Genomic DNA, 18,774 nt, shown 5'->3' with positions numbered 1-18,774 from the left:
GCAATTCATGGAGAGCCTCGTAATTAGAGCGCGAAAAAATGAAGTAAAGCCTTTGTGAGGTGTGGCATCACATGGCGCGTTATCACGCCTGCATACTTGTACCGTACTCGTAAATTATGTATAGTTTATAGATAAGGCTTTTGAAATGAGTTTGATTACCTTTTGTAATGATACTATCAATAACCTGAGCACGTACGCCGCGGTATCACAGAAGTAGTTGGGACATTGTATCGTAGAAATATATATCCAAGTCGGACGGTTAGGTTTCTAGTGTAAACTCTAACTTATTTTACTCACCTTAACACAAACATAAAACATTAGGAGCACGGCAAGGACTCTCGAATATAGTTTATAGTCAAACAAAGAATAGAACAGGGCAAAGAAGGACGCATTTATCATGATTTGTTTATATCAAAAAGAACAACAACAACAACAGCCAAAAGATTAGTATGTGATCTATTCACTGCCAGTTTCACCTTCCGTTCACAGTGCGTACAGGTGGCAGGCCTGTGCGCGCAAAAAGTTCTTTATTTGTGATAGAATCAGACCAGCGTACTCCGTCGATTGGACGCAGACAGGTGTTCACGAAGGCTTGGAGTTTTTGAGTGACAATGGGATTCACTTTCCATGTCTTCCTCCTTCGATATACCAACACAGAAACACTAGCACAGAATTCTCTCAATTTGATTTTGGTGTTGAGATAACTACATTTCCGCATTTTAGACATTGCCTTGTCGCGCGGATTTAGCGGTGTTAATGCGTTAGGCAACATCCAGTTGGTACCACCGCTATCAGAAACCACGCTTCCTTCCTAAATATATAAACGGTTTTTGATGCGCTGCCCATTAATGCAGATATGGAGAATGCGATGACCCGTCCAGTGGAGAATCTTCGTTTTGTTGGTGTTTATCTTCAGTTCCACTCTACTTGCCTCTCTTTTCAAATCCAAATCCATTTGGGCAACGTCTATAACTCGGCGAGAGAGCAAACAGATGTTATCAGCGTCGTCGAGCGGTTTAAGGGCAGATGTCATAGTCCATTGAATCCCCCCACTTCCTCCAGACAAAGCAGCATGAAGAACGTCATCGATAACAGGAAGAAATAATATCGGTGATAGGACGTAATCCTTTTTGGATTTTTCATATTATTTTCGCAACAGCTCGGAGCACGCAGATCCAATTTCCACACTCGAAGCGGATGCACTTTGGAATCTTCACGGTCATTCCCTTATTCCACTCTCAGGTAAGGAGGTGAACATCACCGGATGTGATACGGTTAAGAAACGTGGTGAATTGTTGTTTTCACCTTTTCGGTTGCTCGCCATCGTGGATGAGAAGGCGACCAGTAACGTCCTTCACAGGACCATCGTGAGATTTTCGATAACATGCAAGTTCGTGATGCGATGTACATTTCCACATACACTTCTGAAATCATTGTTTTCTGGGGCATCTTCTGCAAATTCCCTTTTATTACGGCGAACACTGCGCTGAACTTTTCGAGATTTTGCTCGGCATGGGAGTTATTCCCATCATCCCTCGTAGCTATCTATAGAACCATCAACGCCTCCCGTTTATCGATTCGCTTTCAGAAATTCATAGTCAGCCAGACTTTAGGAAGTCCTTCGGGACGTAGCCAGCAACGTGCGCAGCCCCCGAGAATATAGCATTTTTGATGGCAAACAAAATACTCATCAATATTCTCATGTGAGCTACTTATTATATCTGCTGTCCGATCAGCAAGATAGCTAGATGTCGTTCGATAGCTCTCCAACCCTGTGATTGGCGGAGGCAACATGCAAGCGAACGTAAGCAACCACCAGATGATGATCCCTTTCAAGTTGGAGCGCCTCTCTAAATCTACTGCTGATCGCGATGCGGTCGGTATTTGAAATCCAACTGACCACCACGATCACAATCTCAATTTTAGGAAGTCTCCCCTGAACTACTTGTAAGTACTCGTAAAAGACATCTTTTTCCACTATATCGAAAGTCTCCGTTGGCGCATAGCACTGTACAACTGTAGTGCTCCTAAATATGGACTGGAATCTGTCAGAAATAGGCTCCACAGATCAAGAAAACGCGCTTCACGGTAGCCATCAGAAGAAAACCGATACCGGATTTGTGTCTGCTACCGTTTCACTTTCCAGAGAAAAAACGCACATTGCCATTAGTGTAGCAAGAGGAAGAGGAGTACTCTCCAGAGTCCCACCATTTTGCTTCGCTTAGGCCCAAAATATTTAGCTTATATCGTTGCAACTCCCGCTCGAATTGGAGAAAGCGAGCACTATGAGGGTCCTTGATACTGTTGTCGAGGGACGTGTGCACATTCCAGAAACCAATCTTAGCCCGTTTTCGATAGCCAAGGATCTTTGGCGCGAGATCAGACGTGTTAACGTGTTTCAGTAGCAATAAATTTTAAAAATTTGCAGGTTGCTAGCCCACAAATTTCTATCCCTTTTCTGCCATCTCTTTACACGAATAAAGCGGTGAATTCTCAATCCACGGGATCATGATGCGGTTATTTTAGATGCTGTCGGCTTAGCGATTTATAATATCCATATCTACCTTGAATTCACAGGGCAGCTAAATGAATTCGTATGTTTTACAATGCCTTTCAAAAGGCAGTATCGATCACTTCGCTTTTCCAATCTAATTCAATAAAAGAGGCGCAAAGGACATGATAGTATGTGCATTCTGGACAATTTGCTAAGTCGGTCGACCAAATGATCCTTGTCACATGCTAATATTCAGAGAACCAGGTGTTATATCAGTTAGCATTTTTGCCATCTCCGTATATGAATGAATTATCAAGAACCTCGCCTACATCTCTAATTGGCGGAATTTAAGATTTTGTCTTCTTAGGTACCACCTCTTCGTTACAACAGTTTCTTTATAATGATCCTGGCGGTTTTCCTCCGTTTTCTGCGCCTCAAGGGTCTATCGTTCGAAACCTCTTCACTTAGGAGCTCGTCAGCTTAGTTTCAATAGCAGTTTAGTCGCCCATAATAGGGAAAATGTTGCTTTGCCAGGGTGCAATTGTATCGCTTTTGTTGCCATCTTGGGTCCATTTCTGGAAGAAAATTTACTATCAGTCGCTAAATTTCGTCTTGAACGGAAGGAAGACGGAATCTGAAATCGTGAAGTCTTTTAATGTGTTCTGTGTGACTAGAGTATAGTAGAGCTGGCTAGTTTAATCCGATCTGATTGACCTGGATTGCTGGAGGGTTATACAAACACCTATAAGTCAAATTTTAGCTCTACTACCACTTTACCATCTGCAACCCCTCTCATTCACCTAAATCCCTTGACACATTCTTTGATGATAGATGGCTTCCCAATTCTTTAGCAAACCATGCCTTCCAATATCATCACCATCATCAAGAGAATCAAGAACTTGATCTTGGTTCGCAGTCAGATATTGCTAACTTCAACCATGACGTAAGGCCGAGTAGTTTACTTTTCAGGTTCATTCCTAAATGGAACCTCTCAAATGAATCGTCTGTCCTCGCTGTAAAAATGAAGAGTGCTGAAAGAGTTTCTAAAAATTGAGCCGTATGATGTTCAGGGATGAACTGAGGTTAGCTAGGAACAAGTTGAGAACTCTGATTGAGTTCAATCTGTCCGAATTTTGGCATTTGGTTAAGATAGACAACCCAAGGGTGTAGGTAGACAGATTTCGTCAGCGTAATCGAATCCCTTAAGTGGAGATTTTACTATCTATTAAACTCAAGCTCGTACGAATGAATCGGCCAAGAGAGAGGGTTCGAACTTATTGTTGGTACCAAGGAAATTTTGTTCATTATCATATAATGGACTCCTACGGGGAGGGGCTTTAGACATGTGTTTGGTTGAACTCGTGACCAAGAGCTCCAGGACATCTGCAATTTCGAGCTATCGGTAATCAGACAATGACTTTACAAGAAGTGTCTTCCCCAAGCAATCTGCTGAATATAGTTTTCCCTTGTATTACCAGAGTTAAGGCTTCAGTAAACTCGATTTCTTATATCTCGAAAACTGTTCTCATTTTTAATTCAAAATAAGTTGAGCGCTCTCTCTCTAGTTCTCTATACTCATCTTTGGTGTTCTGTAGCTATGTGAGTTCAAGTTCAAGGTGACTGATATTAGTAGTGCTTCAAAACAGCCCATCAAAGTACCAAATCGGATTGCAGGCTTTCAATTTGTGCTCCCTAAAAATAAGCAAGAACTCTCATAACCTGTAATCAGCCAGAAATATCACACATCAAGTGTCCCATAATTATTTCCTTCTCATGTGCGAGTACAAATGATGTTATTTTTTCCATACTTCGTGTACCTCTTACGTATATCGTCCATTCGAGGTTGTTGCTTCCAATGCGTCTATTTTACTGACAGCGACGACACTATGACTAAAGAAACTAATTAACATTTTTCTCTCCCCTCCTTCGGGGTATACTGCGTGCGTTGGAGGGCATGTGGCAAAAGGAAATTGATTTTGTTGGAAAGGTAGATTATGCCAGTGATTTTGAGGTAATTGCACAAATAGGCCTGAGTCCTTTATTGATGTTTACCTTCATCACTTTTCCATTTCTCTGCGTTTTATTGATTATTTACTTGGGCCTGTCCTGATGTCCTGCTGTTTGGAGAGAGAATTTGCCGAGAGTTGTTGATGATGATAGGGAAGTTGGTCTTATTTGCCGATTGATTAATTAGTTGATGGTGATGAAAGATTGGTTGGAATGTTATAACACCTGCAGTGTTGGAAGTCAATGTTTTAGGTAATTATTTTTAAAGCCTAGCATAGTCTCCAATATATTGTTTCTTTGATGTCGTTTTTCTACTCTTCTGACTTTTTATATTGTAATTTTACGAACTCTGAAAGCTTTATAGTCAGAACATTAGATATAGCGTAAAATGGAGAATAATATAATACTTATTCAGGGGACTTTGTCCATAACAGCTGAAGCTCAGTAACCTTAATTTGCCATATTTGCTCCTACTCGAAACAATTCATATCGGCCTTATTTCTCTTAGCATTATTACTGATAACTTAAACTAGGCATATCTATGTAAATTCAATCAGTTATGCCATTAAAATCGGAAAAGCCATTGACGTTTTCCCAACCTATGATCATAAGTAGTATCACGAGTAACATGTTCGCGTGTCAGCTCGCTCAGGTCAAATGAGTGTTTAACGACGTACACGTCGTCCATGAAGACATTATAATCAGTATGGCAATGACCTCGAGAACGCATGGAGTATGAAATTGTTAACTAGGTAATCCTATTTGGATAGAGTATCACAGTAATCGCTCTGCTTCTAGTTACAAGCTGGTTTTTTTTAAATTCCATCATTACCTTTTATCCCTTCTACTTATCCGCTTCTTTTCTTTTCTTCTGGTTACCTTTTTTATTTGCCTTATCCTGAGGAAAAGATCCCTCCACATACTTGGTCACGTCTTCTCCTTTGTCGCTATATTTGTTTTTTCTTCCCTTCTTTTCATTTTCATCCTTCCCTTTCTCTTTTTCGTTTTTCTCCTCCACCTCTCCGCTTCTCCTTTCTCTTCCGACTTCTCCTTTCATTTCCTTTCCCATTCACTCCTTTCTTTTTTTTGTCATTTAATTTTTTTTATGAATATGCAGTGTTTTCCTCTCTCCTCGAAAATTTGTTATTGTCTCCTCGTTTTCCGATATGTTCTTTATTTTTTTCTCTCCTTTCTTTATTTTTCTTCATTCCTGATTTTCACTTTTCTTCTCCCCAATTCTGCCCCGTTGTTTTTCCTTCCGAATCTTTTTCTTCTCGCCTGTTTTTTACGTTTCATTTTTTACCCTCTTCCTTCGCTACAGTTCGCGCCTCCTCTACGCCTCTTTTTATCCATTTCGCCCTATTTGTTTCTTGTCTCCATCTCTTCCTCTTCGTATTTTTTACCTTCCTTTTCTTTCTTTGTCTTTTTCTCTTCTCTTCCTCTCCGATGCGATTTTTCTGATATCACTTTCTTCCCGTTTTCCTTTCTCCCCTTTTCTATTCCTACTGTTATCTTTATCAGTTATCTAGGAAATCCTTCCCAATATTTTTTTTTTGTTTCTCTCTGCTCTCGCTTCCCAACTTTGCTTCTCTCTCTTCCCTCCATCTCGGCTTTCCCTTCCCTCCTTCCTCTCTTCTTTGCTCCTTGTTCTCTTCCCTCTTTTCTCCTTTCTCATATCCTCATTTTCTCTATTCGTCACTCTCCTCATTCCGTTTCTTCTTTTAATTTTTCCGCATTTTTACTTCTTCTCATATTTTTCCTTCCTTCTTATTTGTATGTCCTCTCCAATTTTTCTCTTCTCGTCTTTCCTCCTCATCTCATTTTTTTGGTGTTTAGTCGTTTTGATCGTTATGGTCTCCTTTCTTCTTATCCCCGTTTCTCTTTTGCTGTCTACCATTCGTATCCTTCCTACCCATTTCACTTCAATTTTCTTCTTTAGTTATGTTTTTCATCTCTTCGTATCCTGCCTAGCGTTCATCCGTTTTTCTGTTATTATCCTATTATATTTGTCTCTTTTGTTGCATGGCGATCACCTTGGATGGTGATTTGAAAGTCTCGCGACTGCATCCAGATCAGGGAGGGAAGGTTTCGGTTCTCCGGACTGGGCTAATTCCAGTCAAACCTTTGAGGAGTGGCGTCCCGACGTACTCAACGGCGAACAGATCCGAGTCTTCAATTGAACTCATCTGACGGGCTCTTGTCCTGAAGGTTATCTGAAACCATGCTAAATAGACTTCGCATCTACTAGTATGAGTAATGAGCCGAAATTCAGTATAAGCCAGTATCGGTGTGCTAGTCACGATTAGGCTCTAGTTGTGGTCTCCATATCGGTTCGTGTCCGAAGAGGACCATGGAATTATGCCTACACGGCAAATACTTGGTTAAATCCCTGGATTTTCTTGTTCTCGGACTGCGCCTTTTTATACCAGAAATTTTATTGTAATCTCTCCATACATGCAAATGTATTATTGTTTGTCTTTCATAATGCAAGTTCGACATTTATGTGCAACTTTCCAAAAGATACCGTCGCCAATCCCCTCATCCCCTCCCCCTCTTCTTTTCCATTCCGTCGTGTAGAGTGGACCTTTAGATGCCTTACTGTAACAACTATAGCTAAACTATCCGCAAAGCTGACAATCGTAGCCTCTTCTGAGACGGGGAGAACAAGCACACAATTATATCTGACATTTTCCAGCAGGTGATCCAGCATCGAGCCCTGAGGTATCTCTGCTATGTCGACGTACTCTTTGAGGTTCTCATCAATTTTGACACCATCATGGTAAACTTTGATTTGATTTGGGGAGTTTAGAAAATTCTTCATGAGGAACAAAAGTGTTCTTTCATCCTCACCACGTGGGCGCACGAAGGTATGGAAGGGGAAGGAGGTATTCCCTTATCAACCCTCTTTGCAATAAATTTTTAAGGAGGGTGATCGTCGCAAATTTTGAGCGGAACTGAAGAACGGAATTTTCTTTTCCTCGCCTCTCCCCTTTAAAAAGTTGTAGTCTGTCAAAGTGGGATCTTTTTGGGTATCATGAGTTTAAATTTTCAATTCTACACGAGTATGGAGACGGTATGCAGGATAGAGGGGAAGGTCCCTGCTTTCCAACGCCGTTTAAAAATTAGGTTATCCGCCTTTAAAAAGTTATGGCGTTCTCAAAAAAGGGATATTTTCTTGTCATAACAGCCGGCTCCAACTTTGATCCCCATTTCCACAGAGCAAAGGAGGGTATGAAGGGAAAAGCTAGCGGAAGGTTTTCTTTCCCAGACTTCGTCGAAAAATTCCAACGATCGTCCTTGCCCCTTAAAAAAAGTTAGATCGCTTAAAATTGGAGATATTTTGATGATGATCATCATCAACGCCGCAACAACCGGTATCCGGCCTAGGCCTGCCTTAAAAAGGAAGCTGGCACTCTTTCTGTTTTTTACATGTTCTCTCTAATTTTTCTGGCGGTGGCAGATCCGAGTTTTGCATGAGCGCCATAACTTTTTAAGGGGGGTTGTAGCGAGAGGATCTCCCACTTCTCCCTTCTTTCCCACTATTATGCTATGATATGCAAATAGTCTCAGTTTGAGGCAGTGAGAGAGTGGGGGCGGGGACCGGCTTTTTCTCTCCGTTGCTTATCCCCCTTGTCCCAAATTTAAACTTTTCCATGATACCATCACAAAATCACATTTAGGCGCCATAACTTTTTGAGGAAGGGTGACCACCACTAGTTTTCATTGGATTTGAAGAGGACAGACCTGCTCCTTCCTCTCCACAAAATTTCCACCCCTTCAGGGATGAGGTGGAAGATTTAATCTTTGCCCAAAATATTACTTAACACCTGACTCAATTTCCTGGAAACGTGCTACGTTGAATTCTAAACTGAATACTTCCTTCTCCTACTCTTAATAAGCGTTCTAAATGTTGAATCTTTCCTCATTAAACCAATTCTCGGTATTTAATGCCTTGTAAATCACCCAAAATACTACATGACTCCAGTTAGTGAAATTCTTGCTTCATTTGGAAACAATAAACACCAAATAATTTTTGGAATTTCGCAATACTCAGTGGGGATTATTGGGAAATTTCCACCTGCATCTAATTATATTCTCCGCGTAATCGACTGAAAGATTCGAGATAGTTAACACATTCCAGGAAAATTAGTTCGCGTAAGTGAACATATCACTTTTCAGGCGATATGCTGAAGAAGGGGAGGTACCATGCAGCGAGTAGATTGTGCTCTTTCAATAAGATTGTTAAGTGGATGCTCCTTGGGGTCTCCTGCAAACATAAATCCATCTCAGTTTGAATATTCCTGAATTTTTAAGATAATTTGTCCTTTCCCACCCGACTTATTAGTGAAAGAAGATCATTTAACGGTCATCCCCCTAATAAAAGTCTCATCAAATTAAAACCATCATTGACGAAAACAAGGCCTTTCATATTTTCATGAGAACACTTTTCGCTACCACTTGGAAAATTTCCGGTAACATTAAATGAAAATATCAAAGTATCTCAAAAGAAAATTTTTGTTTACTAAACACCACGAAATTCTCAACGATAAATGAGTAAATTTGTCGAAGGAAGAACACCACGAAATCACATGAGCACAAAATAAAGATCTTAAAATAGGAGACTCACTCAATTCAGAGTGAGTAAAGCGTGCTTCCTGCTTGTGTGAAATCTGTATCTATATCTTTCGGACAAGCTTTGTATCACCCACCACTTTTATGGAAGTCATTCACACAGAATTTTTCCGGAGATACGAGTAGTGAAATGAATGAAAAAGAAAATGTTATTTTTAGCTTTGTGATTTGTTGTGATGTCTTTTCGGGCCTATGGAGCTTTACAATAAAATCTATTTAGGAAAAGATGAGACGTGATGATTTTATCTAGAGGTATTTCCCTCGATTTGTTAGTCATCGGCTATGTATACACCTTTGGATTTTTCAGTGTCAAAGGATAGGATGCTGAGCATATTTCTTTCAATAGTCACAGTTATGAGTGGAGCCGAAAATATAGGTCAAAGTAACTATGGATGTGGAATGATTCCACTGCTGAAATGCAATATCTTTTTGAAAACAGGGTAATGATCTGTCAAGTAGGGCAAATGTGCTGAGTGTCTCCTCTTGAATGAAAGAGATCTGTTCATTGGCAATTTGGTTGTTTGGAATTTTAAAGGGGCCATGTATCTTTTTGGTGCAGCGTTCTGAATCTACGAATATATCAAGATCAAAGACGCTCCATTTTCCATGAATTTGTGTCAACTGAAAATCATGTCGAGACGTGAGTGACAATCGTTTGTATTCAATGAAACTACAAAATGGCACAAAGTTCAGGGCTCAGTTTCGAGGGAGACCAAAAATTGTTGGTTTGTATGAAATAATTTTGCAAAAGGGCCGCCAAAGTAGCAAGCGTTAATCCACTTCTGAGTGTTAATGTTTGAAATGGGTTAATTTTTGTGAAGTGGTGCATATCATTTCCCTTTGTTTTGGTGACCCCTAAATACATATTTGGCGGAACTTTACCGGAGCGGTTATGATTTTGGATTAGAAAGAGGTGATCATTCCAGTTTTTAAGTAGTCTATCATTGTGAGCAATTAGTTAATTGCCGAGGTCTTGAGAGAGTCGGCTCTCATATAAAGTCCCTAAAGGCTGTTATCATATAAAGTCGAATTATTCTTTTTGTCTGTTAGTGAAGTCCACTACATCACAGAATATCGGCAATGGTTGGTCTATTCCAATACGGATCGTATATTGCCTGTTCTACCTTCCAGTTCTACGAGCAGATCGCGTTTTATCCGAACTGTTAATCGGCGTCTTCGTCGGGGCTCTACAGGAATGCTGTCCTTCAAATATTTTGATCCTTCGACTACGTGGTCTGATTCCTAAATCCGCCGATTGAAACTGATTCTGTCAAGCGCTTTCTGGGTTTTCGTACTAGTTTTTGCCCTTGGATCTATAAGCTACGCATGGTCAAGTTATTAATGTTTTCGCAACTAATCCCGATATTCAATGAATATTTCATACAGCTCCTGGTTATAGCTGCTTCGCTATTGGAACTATTCCATTTTGTTCCTTTTATTCTCCTAAGAACGCTCCTCTCGGACGTGATCAGCTCTTTTTAAGAGACTTGCTTGAGGGTCCATGTTTCACAACCGTAGGGTAGCATCAGTTGATTTGTACATTCGAAGTTTCTTTCTTGTTTGGGGCTGGCTTTTGAAATCTCCAGCCCAATAGAAGACCTTTGCGAATTGTATTCCTCGCCTAATTCTATCCATCTCGCTTCCATTTTGTGTCACTTTTATGCTGTAGCAACGTTTGTTGATGTCTTTTTTTTTGTTATTGCGGTTGTCACACGTGAGACGAGCAACACTAGCCTTACGCTCAGTTGTGCTGTAAGAAATAGGTGGAATTATAACTAAACTTTCGATTTATATCAAACTACTGCTGGTGAACCCGACTAATGGATCCTCTCTTTCGAAGAAGAATCTATCACCGGCCCTTGTCCTGTAGAACTGTTCAGTCAAAATTCATAAGAATGTTGGTCCAGCAAGCGCGCTTTCTACTAAAACTTCCAAAGCACCTCCAACAGTTAGGTCAACATCCTCAGGACTTCTGTACAATTATCTCAAGGCTTCAACTTTTTGGAATCGATATCAAAGTAGAGAAATTTACGATAGACAAAAAACTTCAGACGAACCTTAGGTGCAATCAAATCCAAGAAATCCTCCCAAGTGGAAGTTCGGCGAAGACCACAGAATTCTCTATAGTCGTTATATATTGCAAGAGCGTATTCCCGATTTCGTGGAATATCCAAGGCTCGTAAGTCCGTACCGAAAGCCATGCTACGTCTGAGTAGGAAGTGTTTTACATGAAATTAAGCGAGACGAAGTTATGTTTAGATCCACGAAAACAGTTTCACTGCATCAAAAGAGAGCTCAAGAATGACTTGCCTCTGTATCAAAGTTATTATCGGTAAGCTCCTCAGGTTGAGTAGCCATTCCACGAGTCAACGAATCGAAATTATTATATCAGCAACTTCAAGAAATGCCTGGACGATGCAACAAGTCGCTCAATCTCAATGCCCCTGACAGTCCTCTTACCTCTGATATCAAACTAGAAAAATAAAATAAAATGATCAGATAAAATAAATTTTGGATCGGCCTCCTTTCAAATATACTCACTCCAAACGTCCTTCAATCTGACTGTGGAAGAATCTGAATGCAGCGGAAGCATGAGAGTTCAACACATGTGGCTCAACGGTTAGATCGTAATCATTGACATATCTTCCTCCTTGAACTGGATAAATCAAACGATTTTTCAAGATATTCTCAGCGCTCAACATCAATGGAAGCCACTCATAGTACGTAATATATTGATATTGCGCAATATTAATTAGTCTCGTCTGGCACAACAATTCATCAAAATAATGTGGGTTCAATCCAGGTAAAGTGTCAGCAAGTCGATTATGCTTCCGAAGCAAAATAGTTTGGAAAATAGTCAATCCAGAATTTTGATTAATTCGAGCATCACCGGCTCGATCACAAACTTCTGTGGTACTTTTGACATCACAATCTGAGGTAGCATTATTACTTCTAGGCAACCATTCAGCTCCATTTCGTTCTTCTATTATCATTCTTCCTCCGCGGAAGGATCGCAATTGACTATTTTGTTGTCATGAGTTACCATACACCAAAGACATATCCATGAAATGGGTAACAACAGTCAACTGTTCTTTAGCCAATTTCTGCTCACTTCCAGGACATTCTTAGCTACGATCTCTAAAACTTACTTGATTGAGCTCCACCAGCTTGTATACTCATATCATGTGTAACAACCTGACCCCACTGCATATTACCAAGAATGAATGAATTGTGGATCGAAATGTCAGCCTCACCAAAGGATACTAATGACACAAACCGAGCAAGTGGAAGATCTTCGCCGGTTACAGATACTGGAGGGGCATGAATTCCATCGGAATAGTTGGGAGTGAACAGACGTCCGTATCTAAGGCCATATTATAAAATTTTCTTCTACCACTACATTAAGTAAGAGAGGGCCAGCCGATCCAGTCGAGTCAGCTTGCTAGGACCCTGACTGGCTCTATTGAGCGGGTCACTGTGTTCCTGGTAAGACGTACTAATTTTGCTGGAACTACCAAGTGAAACGCTTTTTTTTTATTCTTTTCTGCTAATACGGTCGTATCTTTAAATATGCCATCTTTTAGTCTTGGAGGGTCAATGTTTTTAACGTATTCGGCCGTAGTTCTGATTAGATCGAGTGGTTGGGTTGCATGTGAGGGGTTGAAGAATTCTTTGACATAAGACAAAAATCGCATCATTTTTCTCCTTGGTGTGATGTTTTTCAGTTTCTCAATTCAGAATTTACGGAGTGGGCCGGGTTTTACGTGATCTTCACGCTCAGCTGGAACTAATATGAAATATGAATGAAGATTAGCTGGCAAAATTGCGTCAATGCTTTTTTGCCAAGGAATCATCAGCAACCATTGCAAGGACGTGTTCAATGAAATCGAAGTCGCCAAGCCTGTACTTGGCATACACCGCTGATTCTACCTTAAGATGGCAGGGGGCTGGCGGGCGTCTTCTTTCCTTCATGTTCGGTCCTGTCATGAGCGGTGAAGTTAGGCCTTTTGATAAGAATTCACTTAAAATCCACTTACTGCAGTATTCAATTGCATTGTTTTCCCAGCTTCAAAATATGGGTCGCCATCGTTGCTCATGACCATATAACTAATAATGGAACGACCGATACCCAATGTCCGGCTCTTGGAAAAGATCAAAATTTCCGATATTCCTTTGAAACCCAAGTTTCGAGGTACTACTGAGGTTAGGCTACTTACAAGTGCAAGTAACCATTCGTTGGGTACATGGTAAGGCAGGTAAATGTTCCTCTCCACCATTCCAATATTCTGGCGATTGCATCACTTGGAAAGACCAGTGGACCAATGCAGTAAATACAATCGGCAATAATGACGGCACCTGAGGGAAAAGAATAAGTCGTTATCAATCTTATTGTTAATTTTCGAAACAAATATTGAATTTTTGGCCCTTTACACGATGTCGGGGCTCATGTGTACTTTGCCCGTACTTTTTAGAAGCAGTTTGGTGAGCCTACGGTTCCCCACATTCTCAACTCACTTGCACGTCTCTCTGACAAATGATGCCAACTCATGTCATCCAATTCTTTGGCTTTATTTGCTTAAATTTTGTTGATAACGCTTCAGTGTAGTCATCATCTTCATTGTAGTCATCTGATTGAAAAATCGCGTAATGCAGTATTCCATTCATACCCCAGAGATACAAAAGAGAGTCTTGTGTTAAGTTTTATCATCATCATCAACGTCGCAACAACCGGTATCCGGTCTAGGCCTGCCTTAGTAAAGCCAGTCACCATTCTAATATCCATAAAAGCTGTCTGGCGTCCTGATCTACGCCATCGCTCCATCTCAGGCAGGGTCTGCCTCGTCGTCTTTTTCTACCATAGAATTGCCCTTATATGCTTTCCGGGCTGGATCATCTTCATGCATACGGATTAGGTAACCCGCTCACCGTAATCTGTTGAGCCGGATTTTATCCACAACCTGACGGTCGTGGTATCGCCCAAAGATTTCGTCGTTATGTGGGCTATGGAATCGTTCATCCTCAAGAAAAGGGCCAAAAATTTGGAAGATTCTTCTCTCGAACGCGACCAAGTGTTCGCAATTTTTCTTATTAGGACCCCAAGTCTCCGAAGAATACATAAGGATTGGCAAGATCATTGTTTTCAGCGGTTAGAGCCTTGATCCTATGGTGACACGTTTCGAGCGAAACAGTTTCTGTAAACTGAAATCATCATAGTTGTTATCAGTTGTGATTCTCGACCCTAGATAGGAGAAATTTTCAAAGTTGAAGTCTTCTATCTTTTCGTTTGATCAATGCGATTCGATGTTGTTGGTTCATTGTTCTTTGACGCTCACGTTGCCACCATATATTTTGTCCTGCCTTCATTGATGTACAGCCCAAGATCTCACGCCGCTTGCTCGATCTGAACAAAGGCAGTTTGTACGTCCCTGGTCGTTCTTCCCATGATGTAGTTAGGTGGACTTAAAGAGGACAGTTCTCCTCGCATTTACCTCAGCATTAAGGGACACTTTTTCCAGGGCCAGGTTAAAGAGGACGCATGATAGGGCATCCCCGTGTCTTAGACTGTTGCTGATATTGAATGGTCTGGAGAGTGATCTTGCTGCCTTTATCTGGCCTCGCACATTGGTCAGGGTCAGTCAAATCGGTCTTATCAATTTCATCAGGATACCGAATTCTCACGTGGCTGTATAGAGTTTTTCCTTGGCTATGCTACCATAGGCGGTCTTAAAGTCTTTGAAAAGATGGCCATATTCCAACAGTTTTTCCATCGCTTGCCGCAGAGAGAAAATCTGATCTGTTGCTGATTTGTCTGGAGTGAAGCCTCTTTGGTATGGGCCAATGATGGGGATATCCGACCTAGTAAGATAGCGGAGAATATGCTGTAGATGGTACTCATCAACTTAATATCTCTATAATTGCACTGTGTGATATCCTCCTTTTTATGTATGGAACAGATAATGCCTCTTTGCCAGTCAGTCATTGATTTGCTGTCCCGCACCTTGAGCATAAGTTGATGAATCGCATAGTGTAATTGGTCGTCGTCATATTTAACTCATTCGGCTGTAATTCCATCGACTCCTGGCGACTTATGATTTTTGCACGGACAGTTTCTTCTATACTTGGTGGATGCAGTATTTATGCGTTGTCTTCAGTTGGCGCGACCTCCAACTCGCCGATATTTTGGTTGTTGAGCAGTTTATCAAAATACTCAACCCATCGCTCCAATATGCCCATTCTGTTGAAAATCAGATTTCCCTCTTTGTCAGTCTTATATTGGGGCAGGGTATCGGCTAGCTGCTGAGCAGCATTTGATCTGTACTGAGGCTCCTTCCGTGGCTTCGTAACATTGTTTTCCCTTTAGGGTTGTCAGCTCTACCCAACCCCCAAACTCGAGGACCAGTTGGTACAATTTGACCCGGTTTTAGGCGCGGGAAACTCGCATTCATGCTTCACTGTTTGCAGTTTTTCATTAAAGATCACCACGTGGACATGGAGATAGGGTTTGGTAGTAGAACTGTTGGTGTTGGTTCAGCAGGAGTTTTCCAAGTTTTATGCTCCATCGTGGGTACCAATTCACGTTTCGCCCTGGGACCGATGCTACCCTTTGATAATCACTACTACACTACTATATACGCTTCCACAATTACCTTGATGCTCGTTTCCAGTCAGGTTCCCGACTGGGGAAAACCACATTTGTCATGACTATGACTTATCCCCTTCTTGCATTCTGTACTATTCAACTATTCACAGTGGAATTCTCCTAAATGAGATTTTCACCCCCTAGATTGCCCATCAATCAATGACCACTTTATAAATTGGAGGAGGATTGCCAGAGTCCTAACCGTGTTATAACCATAAAGAAATGGAAGCATAGCTGCAACTAGAAACAATGTCCAAGGTAATGAATTGGTGTCAATGCATTTATTCAAATTCCTAGAGATAGATCATAGAATCGGTATCTAATATAATTCCGTATGCCATTCAAAGATATTAGACTCACTAGCTAACTGAATTGAGACATGCATATTGCGTAGAGAGAAAGATTGTATTATTGCAGATGCTACAGTTTGAATTCAGATATGAATATTCTAGATGTCTAAATTTCGTACAAGGTAGATTATTTTTGTAACATTTCCCTTTCATTATTCTTGTATAAATTTTTTGAGAATCATGAACCTGTGCATAATGTCGCAAAATTATCATCGACGCTGAATAGAAATTAGTCATGAATAAAGCGCATCCGAATGACAAAGTACCACTAAATTCTCATAATTATGAAGCATTCAGAAAAGGGTTCAGGGACTAATGCAATGCTCTCTCTATTGTACTTCAATTTATTGTACATGAATGCAAATGGAAAATGTTTTTACCAAAAATGAGAAAGGATAAATACAAAATATGCAAACTTCGCAAAATATCCTGATAGGGGAACAGGTATTCCGTTCTATTTTCACTTTGAATTCGGTTGTGTTTCCAACCATTTGCTGCGTGCTAATGGTTAGAAACAACTCAATAAAAGTGTTTCTAGCGTTCCTAAATTATATAAATAAAAAGGGATGAAACCGGAATTGGGTTTCTGTTTTTCAGTCTCCTTTAGAGGGTAGTCCTACTCCTTTCCCTGTTTGCCTAAATAATTGACACAATTCCGACTCCTCCATGGATACACTTCTAAAAGAATCCTTGTGTTTTATGTTTTCCCGAGGAAAGCCCAATTCTTTATTTCATATGATAATTAAATCATATTTCGTGAATGTAAACATCCCTTTCAAGGGTAGAAAGTTCAATTTTGCCACATCAGACCATCATGTTGCTGTTATTATTTTACGTGACTTACAATTATAAAAATAGCCAAAGGTCGAAAATCGATTGCGTGTTTTCGAAAGCAAATCAGCAAATTTGCAGAACGTTGGAAATTACGTTATTAATATTAATATCTTCCTCGATTTTGTATACTATATGTCCGTCATAATTAATTAATAGAAACTGGTCACGGAAAAGAAGAAATCTACAATAATATCGATTGGCAAGGGCCAGTATTTACGCTCTAAAAGTTATAAAGCAGTCGTGTATCTATTTCTGATATTTTTTATTAAAACTTTGAACAATTATTTCAAAAATCGAGTTAGCATAAAGTATCAAAACATTGACTATTTATCCCTACTTGGAAGCGTTCTAAAACTGTTTTGGTATCATCCTTAGATCAGAAGAGTAGATTGTCTACGTGGGGCAAGCCTTTCATGCCTCGTCTGCCAAATTACACTGTCTTGTAGAGCTAGAACTTTATAGCGAGAGCATTATATATTCGTCATCGCATGGCTTGGAGTGGAAATCCGATAATTGGCGGTCCAGAAAAGTTTTGAGCTCCGCAGAGAGACCAGAATTTGTTCTTCAATTTGGTGCAATTCTTCTTTGGGGCGTTTCCTCCTCTACATTTGCTAAACTTATTTTGATCCCTGTTGCATGCTGTTGCCCGTTTTGGCAGGTCCAAGAAGACTATATACAAGGGATTCAACTTCCGGCGTATTGTTCGATATTTTATGATGAAAAAAAAAATCATTGCACACCTTCGACATCGACGGTAATTGCGGGAGAAAAATTCGGCGCGAGGTCTAGTGGATTTGATGTAGGGCACTGCTGTACACCCACCTCCGTTCCGATCACATGGTTGCGAGCATGTAGTATTGCACAGCTGCTTATAGCTTGTCACATGGGATAGGGAAACGCATACAAGAAAACCATATAGGCGATATCAACACACCAATACAGTAACCACATAGGTCACGGACCAGTTAACTTCCTCGTTCTAAGTTGAAAGAAACACAATTAGATTCCAGACCCCTTTGCCGCTGGATTTGCTCCTCTACAGCCTTCTTAGGTAGGTCTTATCATAGCTTAAATGTGAGTAATGGAGAGTTGATCGTTTTTTGTCGATCTATACAGTTCACTTATATTTTCTTCGCTCATCACTAACTTGTTTGCTCACTACTCTCTCCTTGTCGCTCTTTGGAGAATATTGTCTTCATGTCGAACTTGCGGGGGTCTAATGCTAAACTTCTCCTAGTCCTGGGACCGGTCACGGCTACTTAAGATATCCACTGTATGATCTCAAAAGGTTTTTTTTATATTATATCTTTGTTTGTCGTTTCTTTTGCAAACTGTAAAAATCAAGCTGCAAATAACCATATTCCTTGTGATGATTTTGTGGATAATCGAAGTTGCAAGACCCTCCAAGATTGGCTGAAGTCGACCAAGAGGACGGAGCTATCCCCAAAATCCTTCACGATCAATTTCGGCATCTTTTTAGGTTTTTGGGATAGCTGTGGTCTATTGCGGCCAACCTTAAATGACGTTAGATTCTCGTCCATTCTATTAAGCCATAAGAAATGAATTATTATTTGATAAATCAACTATTGTTTTCATTTTAATATTGAAACCTTCTCTTCAGATTCAGCAGAGTACACCGGAAATTTGTTTCTAGGGGCTGCTTGAGAAACACTTCTCGAAATGTCCGCTCTGTTCCACTAACTAGCGTGAACTGTACTAGCCGGAAAGTAGAAGAATTGCCCTTGAATGTCTGGTCTCAGCCCCCACTACGTTGCAACTCTATGGATTTGTCTTCCCACTACGTAGAAACTCTATAA

The 18,774-nt window shown here is 40.5% G+C and overlaps 1 protein-coding gene and 1 pseudogene across 7 annotated transcripts in view; one reads left to right on the top strand and one right to left on the bottom strand.

Annotated features, from left to right (window-relative positions):
- Nucleotides 1-18,774, top strand: part of LOC119658836 (serine-rich adhesin for platelets-like) — a 237,549-nt gene that overhangs the window by 64,047 nt on the left and 154,728 nt on the right. The window lies entirely within an intron of this gene.
- LOC119660534 overlaps nt 10,640-18,774 on the bottom strand; it is a 49,881-nt pseudogene continuing 41,746 nt past the window's right edge.

The sequence above is a fragment of the Hermetia illucens genome, chromosome 6 (assembly GCF_905115235.1).
Source record: "Hermetia illucens chromosome 6, iHerIll2.2.curated.20191125, whole genome shotgun sequence".
NCBI classification, from domain to species: Eukaryota; Metazoa; Arthropoda; class Insecta; order Diptera; family Stratiomyidae; genus Hermetia; species Hermetia illucens.
The sequence above is the reverse complement of the archived record's forward strand: the minus strand, read 5'-3'. Positions and strand labels throughout refer to the sequence as shown.